The following is a 12,985-nucleotide window of genomic DNA, read 5'->3' as shown; positions in this document are numbered from 1 at the left end:
AGTTGATATGGTATTTATGTTTTAGGAAGATGTTTCGTCTATACTCTGCTATTCAAAGTTTTAAACTTAGGCTGTGTGGCTCACATTCAGCAATATAATGCTCTTTCTGTCTTAAAAAAACATGACTCCTGTAACTCATTTACAGGAGGAAAAGCTTATAGAAAATGTATTTTAAAACACACTTTTAGAAAACTGTGAAATATCTGAACTTTTTGGAACACAGTGCAAAGTAAAAAAATGAAAATAGCAAATGGTCCCACAGCATGGTGGAAGGGTTGGAGGTAAATAATCATGAGCAGCAGAAATTTGTTTAAAGACCTAAATGATTTGTAATGAAAAGTCCTTTGTGGTAATTTGGTTGTACAAAGTGTAGGGGTGGAAGCCTTGTCATGCTGTTCTGACAAAATGCAATAAAAGACTTGGATTATTTTTGCATTCACTATGGGAATAATTATATTAAACTCTAGCAAGAATTTTGCAAATATTAAATTAGAAATTATCAAAACACTCCAGTCAGGCAGGAAAGTATTACCAGCTCAAGAAATTTCCAGGTTAAATAACTCGTTGAAAATAAATAAAAAAAGAAAACAACAACAAACAAGGGTCAGACCAGATTTATTACAGCAAAAACGAGAAAGCAAATAACATTTGGAGCTGCAGTGGAGCTCCTGACACTGAACTTCTGTGCTGTCTGGAAGCTTTGGGCTGATGGTAATTTTGTTCCCAAGACACATCTTCAGGAAAGGGCATAAAGACAATGTCAGCTCAGTTGTCAGGGGAATGGAGCTGCTGGTGCACAGCAGAATTTTCTCAAGTGCTTTTTTCAGGGAGAGACAACAGAACAGCAAAAACTCCTCACAGAGACAGCACCAAGATGGACTCCACCATGCCCAGGCTGCTTGGGCTGGACCCCATCTCTGCAAGCCCACCTCGTGGTGCAGTTGCAGACCTGCTTCTCTGTTAGGACTTACACTGTAAGATCTGGTGAGAATTACCCACAGGGATTTGGCTTTTTTGCAGCAAAGAGATGTGGAGGCTTTCCTGCCTCTTGGGGAGGCTCAGTGGCAGCAGTGGGTGTCCATGAGCAGGGTACCAGAATCTCCTGCAAAGCTGTCCAGTGTTAATCTCCTTGGATGTATCTGTATTTAGAATTAGAACTATGTGTACCTACTCATTTGCATGTTAATGGCATTCTCCAGGGCTTTTCCTTGATCTTTAACAAGAAGAAAGCCTGGCTAATTGTAATTTATTTGAAAAGGGTTTATTTGCCACTTGGGCTGGGGACAATAGGCTACAAGAGCTGAGGGAGGCTGCAATGTTAGCAGTTAGATTTTAATGCCTGAGCATCCCTACACTGTCAGGATTAGCTGACAGAGGCCGTGAAGGGTGCACAGTGATCCTTCTCCTGCTAACCACCCGAAATTGGGTTGGGTCCAGCCTGTTCTAGTGGCTGCTTCCCAGCTGCTGAGCCGGGAGCTCTTGTTTAGAGGAGCAAAGGACCTGAAGCTTTTCATGTCCTGTTATACACTTCTAACTGTTGAATCTGGCTCCAGAGTGTAGCAGTGACAGCCCACAAAGACCTGTCCCAGCCATCACCACTAACCCCTGACCATCTGCACTATCCTTAAACACCACACATCACAGCCTGGCTTTGGTTATCCCAGCAGCTTTGGTTTTCCAAACCCTTTATTCCACTGTCAGTGGAGCAAGGCTCTCCTGCCCCAGGTCTTAGGGGGTCTTGCAAGCAGCCCCTTGCCTGGTGTGTGCCCCTTGGCCAGTGGAGCTGCTCAGCTGTGGCACTTGCTGTACTGGAGGTACTCTGGCAATGACCCCCAGGCTGGGAACATTGTGATGGCTCAATTCATCAGCTGCCCCCTTGGCCAGCACCATCAGTCACATTGGAGCCACAGGTCAGGTTTCAGTGTGGAAATAACATTTTGGGTGAGTGATGATGATGATTTGCTAGGGGGAAGGGTTGTATGTTTTTTCTGCTCATCCCCTGTGGCCTGTGTTTGCAGCTGACTGCGTGAGAGCTATCCTGGTGTGCATCTTCTGTGCTTTGGTTTTAACCCAAACATTGGAGTTTCTTTCTGTCTAGTTAGTCACCACAAAACACTGCAGGGGAAGATTAACACTTCTCTTATCTCTGTGTTTTAGAACATGTCTATGATTTGGTGGTTTCAGTCCATTTCTTTCCAAATATTTAATTGCTGGGTCTTACGTTGAGGTTTTTGTTTATGAAGAGTTCATTAGAAGGCAGACAGCACATTTCCTAGTGCAGAACAGGGTATAATCACAGCTGAAACACAGCTGTCAAAATAAAATTAACACAAAGTGAAGCTATTGCTTTAGCTGTGCTTATAGACTCATTAACTCTGAAAACTTCACACTCCAGAGTGGTTCTTCCTGCTCATGTGTAGTAAGAGTGGGCTGTGACCAAAGTCCAGCTGGATTTTGTCACGCTGTCCTGAGGCAGAGCTGAGGGATGTTTTGAAGAAAGCACCGAGTTTCTGTGATCTCCCGAGGCAGGGAAATACAAATGTAACTCACAAATGGCTCCTGTGAGCTACACAGGCCTGGGGTGACGCTTCCCCCATCAGTGAATAGCGGGATGGTTAAACATGGCCCCGGGAGCACGGCCAAAAAGGGGCGGGATAACTGGGGCGTGGCACATCTCTGAGGGCGTGGCAAAGTTATATGGGCGTGGCACAATTCTGGGGGTGTGGCACAGTTGGGGGCGTGGCACAGTTTTTGGGGCGTGGCACAATTCTGGAGGCGTGGCACAGCAGGGAACAGGAGGGGCAAACAGGTAATTTTCTGAGATTGTCCAGGTAACTGCACATTTCAGTTTCTGGCTGCATTCAGGGCTTCGTTCTTGAGCTTGAGCACATCCAGAGGAGGCAGCGAGGCTGGGGAGGGGCTGGGAACACAAACCCTGTGAGGAACGGCTGGGGGAGCTGGGGTTGTTCTGCCTGGAGAAAAGGAGACTCAGGGGTGACCTTGTCACTCTCTACAGCTCCCTGAAAGGTGCCTGTGCTCAGCTGGGGTTGGTCTCTCTCTCCAGGCAGCACTGACAGAACCAGAGGACACAGTCTCAAACTGTGCCATGGGAAAATTAGGTTGGATATGAGGAAAAAGCTTTTCACAGAAAGAGTGATAAAGTACTGGAATGGTCTGCCTGGGGAGGTGCTGGAGTCACCATCCCTGGCTGTGTTTAAGAAAAGCCTGGATGTGGCACTTGGTGCCATGGATTAGTTGAGGTGTTAGGGCATGGGTTGGACTTGATGATCTTGAAGGTCTCTTCCAACCTTGTGATTCTGTGAATTCTGTGGATTCTCAACAGCCATTTCTTTCATTTTGGCAATATATCACTGCTAATGTCATGTCAGTCTTTGCAAAACTATTTAGCAGAGGAAGCTCAGGCTTGCTGCACCTGAGAGCAGCAGTAGCAAAGGAAGGCACGAGAGTGTTAAATGCTCTGCAGGTGTAAATGCACTGTGCACATGAGCAAAGCTGAGTCGCCAGTAAGGAAACATTAAACAATGTTCTGAGATTTTTTTTTTCTTTTGCTTGTCTCCACATCTGTTTGATGGGTGTTTTTGCTGTTGACTGGAAATGATGTTAAAGTAAGCAGCAGATGTAGCTCCTGAGATACACTGAGATACACTGAGATACTCTGAAATCAATCTTTGTTCATAAAGTCTTTGGGAAAGCTGAGAGAAAAAAATAGAATATTAATAGCTGAATGGGTTGGTAAATGCTGCAAGCATTTTAGAAGCACCCTTCAAAGAAAGGATGTGGTAAATTTTAAATTGGTCTTAAGGGAGCTACATAGGACCATCACCAAATAGAACATTTAAAGTGTGTCAAGAATATATATTTTTGTCCCACCAGCTGGGAAACCTCTTCAGCATTTAGTTAATCATATCCTTTATGATGTTCTTTCCTTCTCAAATGGAAGAATAAACCAAGATTAATATTACAGAGAAAATATTTCCCTTTACAACAGAATTTTAACCAAGTATTGGGAAGAAAACATGGACTAAACTATTTCTGCTCGCCTAGAGCAATCTGGAAGCTGAAATGAATTTATTATTTCTTGACTGAGTATATTAGGATTAAATGGAGGACTGAAAGCAACAGAAGTCCTTCATACAAGCATTTCAAAACCCTCAAAAGGGAGTTACAGAGGCATATCTTGCTGCAAATTTTACCTTAAGTGTGTTTACATCTTTTTCAACAGTTGAGCTTTAATGTATGTTAGAGTTCATTTATTAAGCAATGGTTATGAATATTTGTATATGGCAGACAGCGAAATAGGATGTTTGACAGGTTTGCCATGACTGATTAAATTCTTTCTCCACTTCCATTAGGATTTTAAATCTCACCTTGAAAATCTCATCCACACCTTTGATGTAATTTTTAAATGACATTTATGGTGTGTGTATGAAGCACAGTAACTTCTGCAAGCTCTATTTTTAATAATGAGCCTGAGAAAGTACTTGCAGGTAGTCCCTGGGAAATGAATTTTTCAGCAGAAGCATCTAATGCTGTCAGGCACTGGTGGTGGCTCTATCTTCTGTATTCTGTGAGCAGCAAGCCCCTGTTTCAGCTTGAGTGTAAAATGGAAAGGACCCCTATTCTCAAAGCCATTTCATGGTCACACACGATTGGGTCAGCCCTTCTGGCCAAGCTCCTGGAGGGAGCAAAAATAACAAAACAAAGAAATACATGTATTTACCTGCAAATCCAGTCAAAATCAAAATGAAATCAAAGTCTGAGACAAGGGACAGGAACACAGCACAGCCAGAAAGGAAAGAATCTCTGGGGAAACACTGAGGAGAGGTTTTCAGGAATTTTACTCAGACAATAGTGACAAAGCCTCATCCCCTGTCAGCAGGTGAAGCTCTGCTGGTTTCTTACAGAATTTGGCCAGATATTTGCTTGTGGAAGGGAGACTGTGTCTGAGTGGCTCTAGCAGGATGTCTGCACATCAGAAGTCAGTGTCCTCAGCATTGCAGAACGTCTCTCCCTAAGGGCAGCCTCTCAAATTTTTGTTTTAATTAGGACATATTCCAGTTGCATGAGAACCACTGTGTTTTCAGCTGCTGCATGCTCCTGGATGTAGGAGAGCAGGGTTTATCTCTCTCTCAGTAAGGGCTGGGTGTGCTGGGTCAAAGGCAATGGTTATTTTTGATTTTTTAATACAAAAATGCTCTCTAATAGCTCCAGATCACCATGGAAGTAGTTGCAGTGTGCTTATCATCACAGGATCTTGGTGGTGGGTGATGTGTGTTGGTACCAGAACAAAAACTGTAGAATCCAGGGACAAGAACAGGAAGCAGAGTATCTTCTAATCTGTCTATAATTTACCTTTCCCACCCTCTGCTTTTCAGAGATTTTCTAACCAAAACACTGCATTTGATGGGTTCAGGTTTAACTTTTATATATTTAGCCGGTTTTGAAAAAAATTTTCTTACTGACTCACAGGTCACTTTCTCCTCCCCTGTCCCATGACAACACATCTGGATAAAAGGTCAGCCTTGGCTGTCTGTAAGATTTGGGGTGGGGAAGATGCTGATGTTGTGTTTATTTCCAGTACTTTTTTAACTCCTGTTCAGGAAGACAGGCAAACACAGCACTGTGCAAAATGTGCCTAAAGCTGCAGTTCTTTCATTTCCCTGCACGGGGCCCATAAGAAGAATGATGAAACATGGTTTTCACAAGGCAGGCATTTATTTTTTATATCAGGATTGGAAGATACACTGGGGCTTAAGAGATTTATATGCTATTGCTTCTTATAATTGTTTCTGTAAATGGATGTGAGAGTTGAATCACTTAGCATCATTTGCTTGGCTGGAAAAAAGCAAGGCATTTAAATTGAGCTTATTTTCATAGCCAGGCAGATGATCTGTTATTCCTGAGAACACCTTGGTATTAGGGTTTATTACTGCATGTTTATTGCTGCCTTTTCCATGGGAAAGAGGGAAAAATATACAAACAGCAGCTCATGCTGTCAGAACTCTGGGATATCTTTGAAAATATGCATTCTCCATATGTGAACAAGATTTATTTTCACAGAGGTTGTTCATATCCTCAGATTTTCCTAATTTTGCCAGCTCAGCTGATTTTACTGGTTCTACTTTACCTGGCACCAGCTGGGAAAATCAGGATCCTAGGTGTCTGTACTCCAAAGACAAGGTTTTCTTGTTAAATATTCTGTGTATGTGTATATTCTGTATATGGGTGTGTGAATGTTCATACTATGAAAGTTTGTAATTCCTAGTTTAGCCATTTTATTCTCTTGTAACCATTTTTCCATATACATGGTATATTATGACAAATTAAAGATGGAATTGTACTTCCAGCACAGAGTTAAATTTTATTTTAAGGACATTAAGTGCAGTCAATGTCAGGTTTTTTGTGAGTAAAGATAAATAAAAATTGTAAATAATTAATACTTGGATTTATTCACATTTTTCCCTGTAAAAGAGAATTAGTTTGAGATACTGAGAAAAATACATTATTCATAATTTCATGTTAGAAATAAGAAAATTGATATGAGGATATTTGGCATAGACCATAAAATCTCATTAGCAGCAGTGTTCTGAAACCACCTAAGAAGAGAAATATATTTAGTCAGACCAGATTATTACATCGTAGTGCTACAGACTAACCTATGCCCTCCTGATTATTTTTTAGGACTTTAAGATATTAGTTTATCTTACTCATTAATTTTCCCTCTTGAAATTACTATTTAGTGAGCAAAGTTCCAGAATAAGTCCCTCTGCCAAGAGTGGTTTGTAAATTGAAGCTATTGTGTGAGCAGGACTTTTTCTATATTAGATTTTTCTCTGCTGTTGTCCTGGACTGAAGGAGAATACTCTGTCCTAGTGCAGCTGAGAGTCTTGACAGGTTTTTCCTCAATAAAGTTCTGGAAGAAATGTTCCATCTTTGTTCCTATAGAAAGCAGCTTTTACTGTAAGCAGATCTGCAATGTTTGAAATGTTCCAGTTGGTCTCCTTGGGCAGGTATTTCTCTGGCAGGGAGATAATAAAGATATTAAGATGCAGCATTACAGTACTCTTGTAATCTCCCAGTAAAATAATTACCTCTGGTAGCTGGATACAGGCCAAAATGTCTGTTTGAAGAATAGGGTGTCACTAATTACTGTTTGTGATGGAGTGCACTGATAGCCCAATGCAGAGTCAGAGTCTGTCATGAACTGTGCTCCTGGCACAGACCTCCCCTTTATTTCCACGAGCCCAGAATTAGCACACCTGGGCAGACACATGCTCTCCTTTGGCAGGGATCTGTTGCTCTAGAGCTGATGGATGGATAAACCCACAAGACTCCAAACTAATAAAATGAAAAACTAGGTGAAAACTAAGAGGAGAGGAGTTGATAGTGAAGTGTGGCTTCAGTGAACAGCACTGGATATTCTCAGCTGAGGTGATTGTAACTCCTGGCCCTTTACCTCCCTGGCTTTTCCCAGCAATATAAACCAGTACATTTTCAATGTCAATATTAGTGTAACATCAGTGTTTTCACTAATGTTCATGCTCCTTAAATTCCCCTGCAAACCCTGCAGTGATGGTGGCAGGACAGCAGGATTTCAGCAGAAATTGCTCCATTGCTGTCTGAACTTGGTTTGACCTCTCAAAGTGCAGTATTGCAAAAGACAGACAACTTCAACTGTGTAGTGAAGTACTAAAAAAAAAAAGAAAAAAATTATTTTTAGCTGCATCTTGCTCCTGAAGCTTGTTTTCCAAAGTCAAGCAGCCTTTTGGTTTGGCAAAACACTGAGAAGATAGCCATGAGTTCAACCTGTGCCACAAAAAGTGTTTAAAAGGCTCCATTTATGTAGAAATGAAGGAGCTTCAGAAGTTGCTTATGTCTTAATCCTTATTTAAAATATTAATTTTAGACTACATCAGATAATTTCCATTTTTTTTTTGCAATAGACTGTCTAAGGGCATTCTATAGCATGGGCTTCAGGGCATCAGGGGTGTTTCTGGTAAACTCTTGGAGATTCTGTTCTAAAATAAAGTCAACACTCACCAAAGTCTAATGTTTGAACACTGCTTTTGCCTCGTGTTACAGTATTGACCTTTTTGCCTGTTATTTTGTGTTTTCTTTGCTTTTTTTCTTGTCTGCATCTTGTAGCTTCTCATAAAAGGTTTCATATAAAGGCCATTAAGATCAGCAAGAGGCATTGCAGGTAAACATGATAACGTTCATCCATTCTTAAAAATCCAGGTTATTTTTAAAAGGGAAAATTCACCAACCTCATTAGGCTAAAGACATTTCACCTGGGGAGATGTGGTTTCACTCCACTGATGCATGGGACTAATTAAATGTGTTGTCTATAGCACAGCAGCCATAATATTTATTTTATTATACTTGCAATATCCAGCTAAAATATTTTGGAGGGCCAATTTGAAGAACCAGAAGTATCTAAGTGGAATTTTTTCAGATGATAGGAGGAGATGCCTCAGAGATCCAATTGAGGTTTGATGTGCTCTTGTTGTTAAGCTCTTCTCTAGGGCTGCAGAAATAGTTCTGACTCAAATGTTCTGTGCAGGTCAGGTTGTGCAGGAGCTGTAAATGAGACATGAAGGATTTTCAGGTGGCTTAAAAGGATTTTATTAAACTGTAGTTGTCTAAAGACCAACAGCAGCATCACAGAAGGGGAAAAACGAAAGGTTTTTAAACAAGTCTCTTCTTAGTCTCCAGCAAAGGTCCCAAGAAAGCATCAGGTGCTGTTTTGTGCCATGGAAATGTTAACAAAGCAGGGAATTATAATTTGAGGAACACAGACTACTGCATTTGTTCCTCAGCACAGGTGAAGGAACATCTGATTTCCTAACATTTTAGCCTAGCAACCTTGGTAAAAAAAAAATGAGATCATAATAAAAATATATCTGGACACACACATATAGATCCAGCTAGAAAGTCAGCTGAAATTTACACATTACATTCAGAGAAAACCACATACTGTCTCTCTTGCAGGACAGTCTGGGTAATGTGAAGTATTTTGTACTTATAAATTTTGACAGATTCCATTTCTCTCAGAGAGAAATAGAAATTCCAGAAACAAAAAATACTATATGCACTAAAAAAGAAACTGGAAAAAACAAAATGAAAAGGTTGGGAGGGTCAAAATAATTTTCTCCATCTGGAGAAATCTGTAACTCAGGGGGAATCCACAGGTAGCTGGTTAAGGCTGCTCTGTGCTTCTGGGCAGTCCTGGGAGTATGATCCATTATTATTACCATATAAATCTGAGACTTAAAGCCTTGCTTCTGGAAGATGTAGGCATCAGTCTTATTATTCAATCATTCTTATTTTTAAACAGAGGCAACTATTTCAGGGCTTGGTGGTTTGGTTTGTTTTTTTTCCCCTTCCTTTGCTGATCTGGTGTTTGTAGCCTGTTAAAATTTGTATTTAACTGGCAGTAAAATGCAAGACTGTCTAAACCAAAATAATTCTTTAGATAAGCTATGTCCTCAAAACCCTTTTTTCCTTCTACTGAGAAAGCAGTGATTTGAATAGTGCTGTGTTCCTGCCTGCCACATCCCTTTCAGCAGCTTGCTCAGAGGCACTGCAGACACAGCACAGGAACACCAGAGCAGCTCTTTGGCCATTTTTCATCACTGACAGTGCAGCTAAACCTTCATGAAAGCTCTGTCTGCAGAAGAGCAGGTGCCTGACAGAGGAGCTGCTCCCAACTGCAAGGAAGACAATTGCTTTTTCAGAGCTGGGGACTTCTGTTAGGTTGAAAATTTAATTTCCAGATGTTTGCTGAGGGATCCTTTGTAACCCTTCTACTGCTCAGGGGCCATAAAGAAGCCTGTAGTGAAACAGCAAAAGCAATGCCTGTGGCTGGCAACCACCATCACCCTTCCTTTTAATTTTGGATGCTGGAATAGGATTCCTGTATGTGCTGTTGCTTAAGAGCTGTTCTTTCACAATGAAGGCCTTGTATGACCATGGAGTGGAAGAATTTCTTTTGTGCCACTATCATCCCATGTACAATATATGAGCCAAGGGAGTTAAAAAGCAGAAAGGAACGTAAGTCACATTCTGCTCTTTGAATGCAGAAAAGCTTTCCCAACCTTGCAGGAACACAGGTTTGGGTCTGGAGGTGGAGTCAGACAGAAAAGTGAATGTGTGGGCTTGCACAGCAAGGATCCAGTGTGGACCTGGAGCACATCAGCTACCACTGCTTACAGAAGTTTTGACATGTCTTCAAGGATCATAAATCTATTTTATCCCAAAGTGCAGTGTCAGAAATCCTTGTTTAATTCTGTAGGGTCACTTTGAAAGCAGTTGCTTTCCTGGTACATTTTGGGCTTGTAATTTTAATATATGAGCTGTGACAAAGGGACAAGGCTGGACCAGCACAAATCTGGTCAACACTGCTGTCCATGACTGTGAGGCCAGTGTCTCCTCAGCAGTGAGCACACTCAGCACCTCTCATGAGCAGACCCTTTTAGTGTCACTGGAATTTATAGGATTTGCCCCATTGAATTATATAAATAGCTACAAGTTACAGCCCTGTAAAATGCTAAATGTCCTTCTCAGGTTGCTGAAGGCACTCAGTTCCCGTTGACCTCCAGATGAACTAAATAAAAGCTGATGTCAAAGGGAGTTAAACACACTCGAAACATTTCCTTCTCTTTGGGAAAATGGTGAGCATTAAGAAAAGCTATTATATCACATATCTAGTCTGGATTTTCTTCTTCTGCTTGTTTCTGTTTTTATGTGAATATATATGTATTGTGAATATATGCATGCATACATCTTACAGGTATGTGTAAAATACAGGAGAAATAATGCTCACCCTAAAAATAAATAAATGTGGAAAAAAATCATAGTTGATGTGAAGTGGCTGTTTTTATAGGGGAATTACTCCTTGTAAATTACATATTCCTCTCTTAGAAGTTTTAAATTAAGTTTTGTGTAGATATTGATTTTTCTCATGAGTCACAGATCTATAACCTAGATAAAAACCCTTCTGTGTTCAGCAGCATTGTCGAGTTAGGGGTTTTCTTGTGTGGCTGTGAACTTGGAGAGTTCCATGGAAGCAGCCTGTTGCTGTAGGCAGGGACTGCTCTGCCTCTGACTCCTCGGGGTGGCTGATGTCCAGCCTGAATGCAGATGGTGTCCTTGAGTTTGTGTGTGCACCGGGGAGGATGCTGTGCTGTGCTTTGCCAGGGAATGATTGTGCTGGATAACAGCTGTAATGGATAACGTGCCCAGACCCAGCGAGATTAGCCTTGACAAGATATGTGCTTGTCAGGGTTTATAAGATTAAGTTCTCCAGAGGTGACCTCAAGCTGCGGTTACCACCCGAAAGTTGAAAGCAAAGCTGACTTTGATTAATGAACCTCACTGGGCACTTGTTTCTCTGTCTGTTGAATTGGAGCCCCCAGGAATCCTGAGGTGCAGTGATACAGGTGCTGAGCAGTTTGCTCTCTATGGCCTCATGTGGAAAACTGCAGTGGGAGCCCCTTGGGAAGAGTTTGTCTCACGACATTTTCACTTTAATGCCTCCCCCTGTTAGTCAGTTTGCTGAGACTGGCTCTCTGCAGGAAAGTCCCTTCTTCCCAAGGAGGGTTTTATGGCTTTTGGTTGACTCATGAGGGTCTTGAATCATGTACAAAATGCCCCCCTGTGCTGATGGCCAGGAGAAACGTGCAGAGCAGGCACCCAAGGAAACAGTGCAGCATCAGTTCTTGCCCACGGGAGTTATCACAGAGTGCTGCTCTAATTTTACACAGCCCAGTGCTTCTCTCATGTCTAATTCCAAATTCTCTTCATTCCTTTGAATGCTGGGTTTTCCCTTCATATTTCTGCTTTTGCAGCAGTCGTTGTTTTTCAGTCTGCTTGTTTACAGCATCTCAAAGGCCATGTTGCTCAGAATATCAGGGCAAAAATTTGTGACCATATTCCAATTAGTGCGTTAGAAGAACTTTATTCTTTTTTAAATTGTTCTACAGAGTGTCTTTTGCTGATAATCCAGTTCACCCTCTGAAAATACACAGGTTTTAGATGTTTTGCAAGAGTGTTTCAGATAATTCTTTATCAGCAGAAATTGCTCGAGGAGATACATTGTAAAGTCTTCCTTCATTCGGTGATAACTTCAGACATTTAAGAAAGGGAGAAACAAGATTATTTGATAAAATCACTAATCTTTCTCCACGCAAAGATTTTAAAGGAATTGATTAATTTTAAGGGAAAATAAAAATCTTGAAGATATCATTTTTCCCAGAATAACCCACAAGTATGACTGAAATCGATTTGCCTTGGGATCTGAGGAAATAGTCATTTTTCAGTATGTTTTTAGTTAGGAAAAGCATGTCATGGGAACTCACTTTTCATCCTTGAGGGATGTTGAAAACAATGGCTTTTCATTATGAGACAGAGTGAATATATGGTACTTGCATGTGTAGTAAAGTGAATTTTTATATGCCATTAATTATCAGTTTCTGAAGTAGATGAAGAATGGTTAAGATGCTCAGATGATCTGTCTGGGATGCTTTGGTCTGCAGTGCTGGCTATGATTTATCTCCTATCAGCCAGAGAACAAATCTCTCTTACAGATTAGAATTTTCCTGTAAACTCTGACAAGAAACTTGTCACATTGCCCATTCCTGCCGTGTCCCTTTGCATTCTGCAGTGCCCTCTTAAGGTGTGACAGAAATATTGCTCAGGATGGCTCTTTGCTGCCATAATTCTTTTAAAATGTTTCACTTTGAGCACACAAAAAAACCAAACAGGCATCAAAGGGAAGCGATGCTTCCAAGGTGATTAAAAATTAAGGTGTATTTTCCATAATGAAGAAACCTTCTTCTGTCACCTCGTGGATGATCTTTGGGACAGCAGTGAGTTGCCACCTTTCCTCCTGTTCAAAATCCCATTTCAATTCCAGCCGTGCAGAATTAATGGATTTCACTCAATCCCACGGAGGGCTTTAGGG

This window comes from Sturnus vulgaris, chromosome 20 (genome assembly GCF_052056855.1).
Source record: "Sturnus vulgaris isolate bStuVul1 chromosome 20, bStuVul1.hap1, whole genome shotgun sequence".
In the NCBI taxonomy this organism is placed as follows: Eukaryota; Metazoa; Chordata; class Aves; order Passeriformes; family Sturnidae; genus Sturnus; species Sturnus vulgaris.
Note: the sequence above shows the minus strand (reverse complement) of the source record.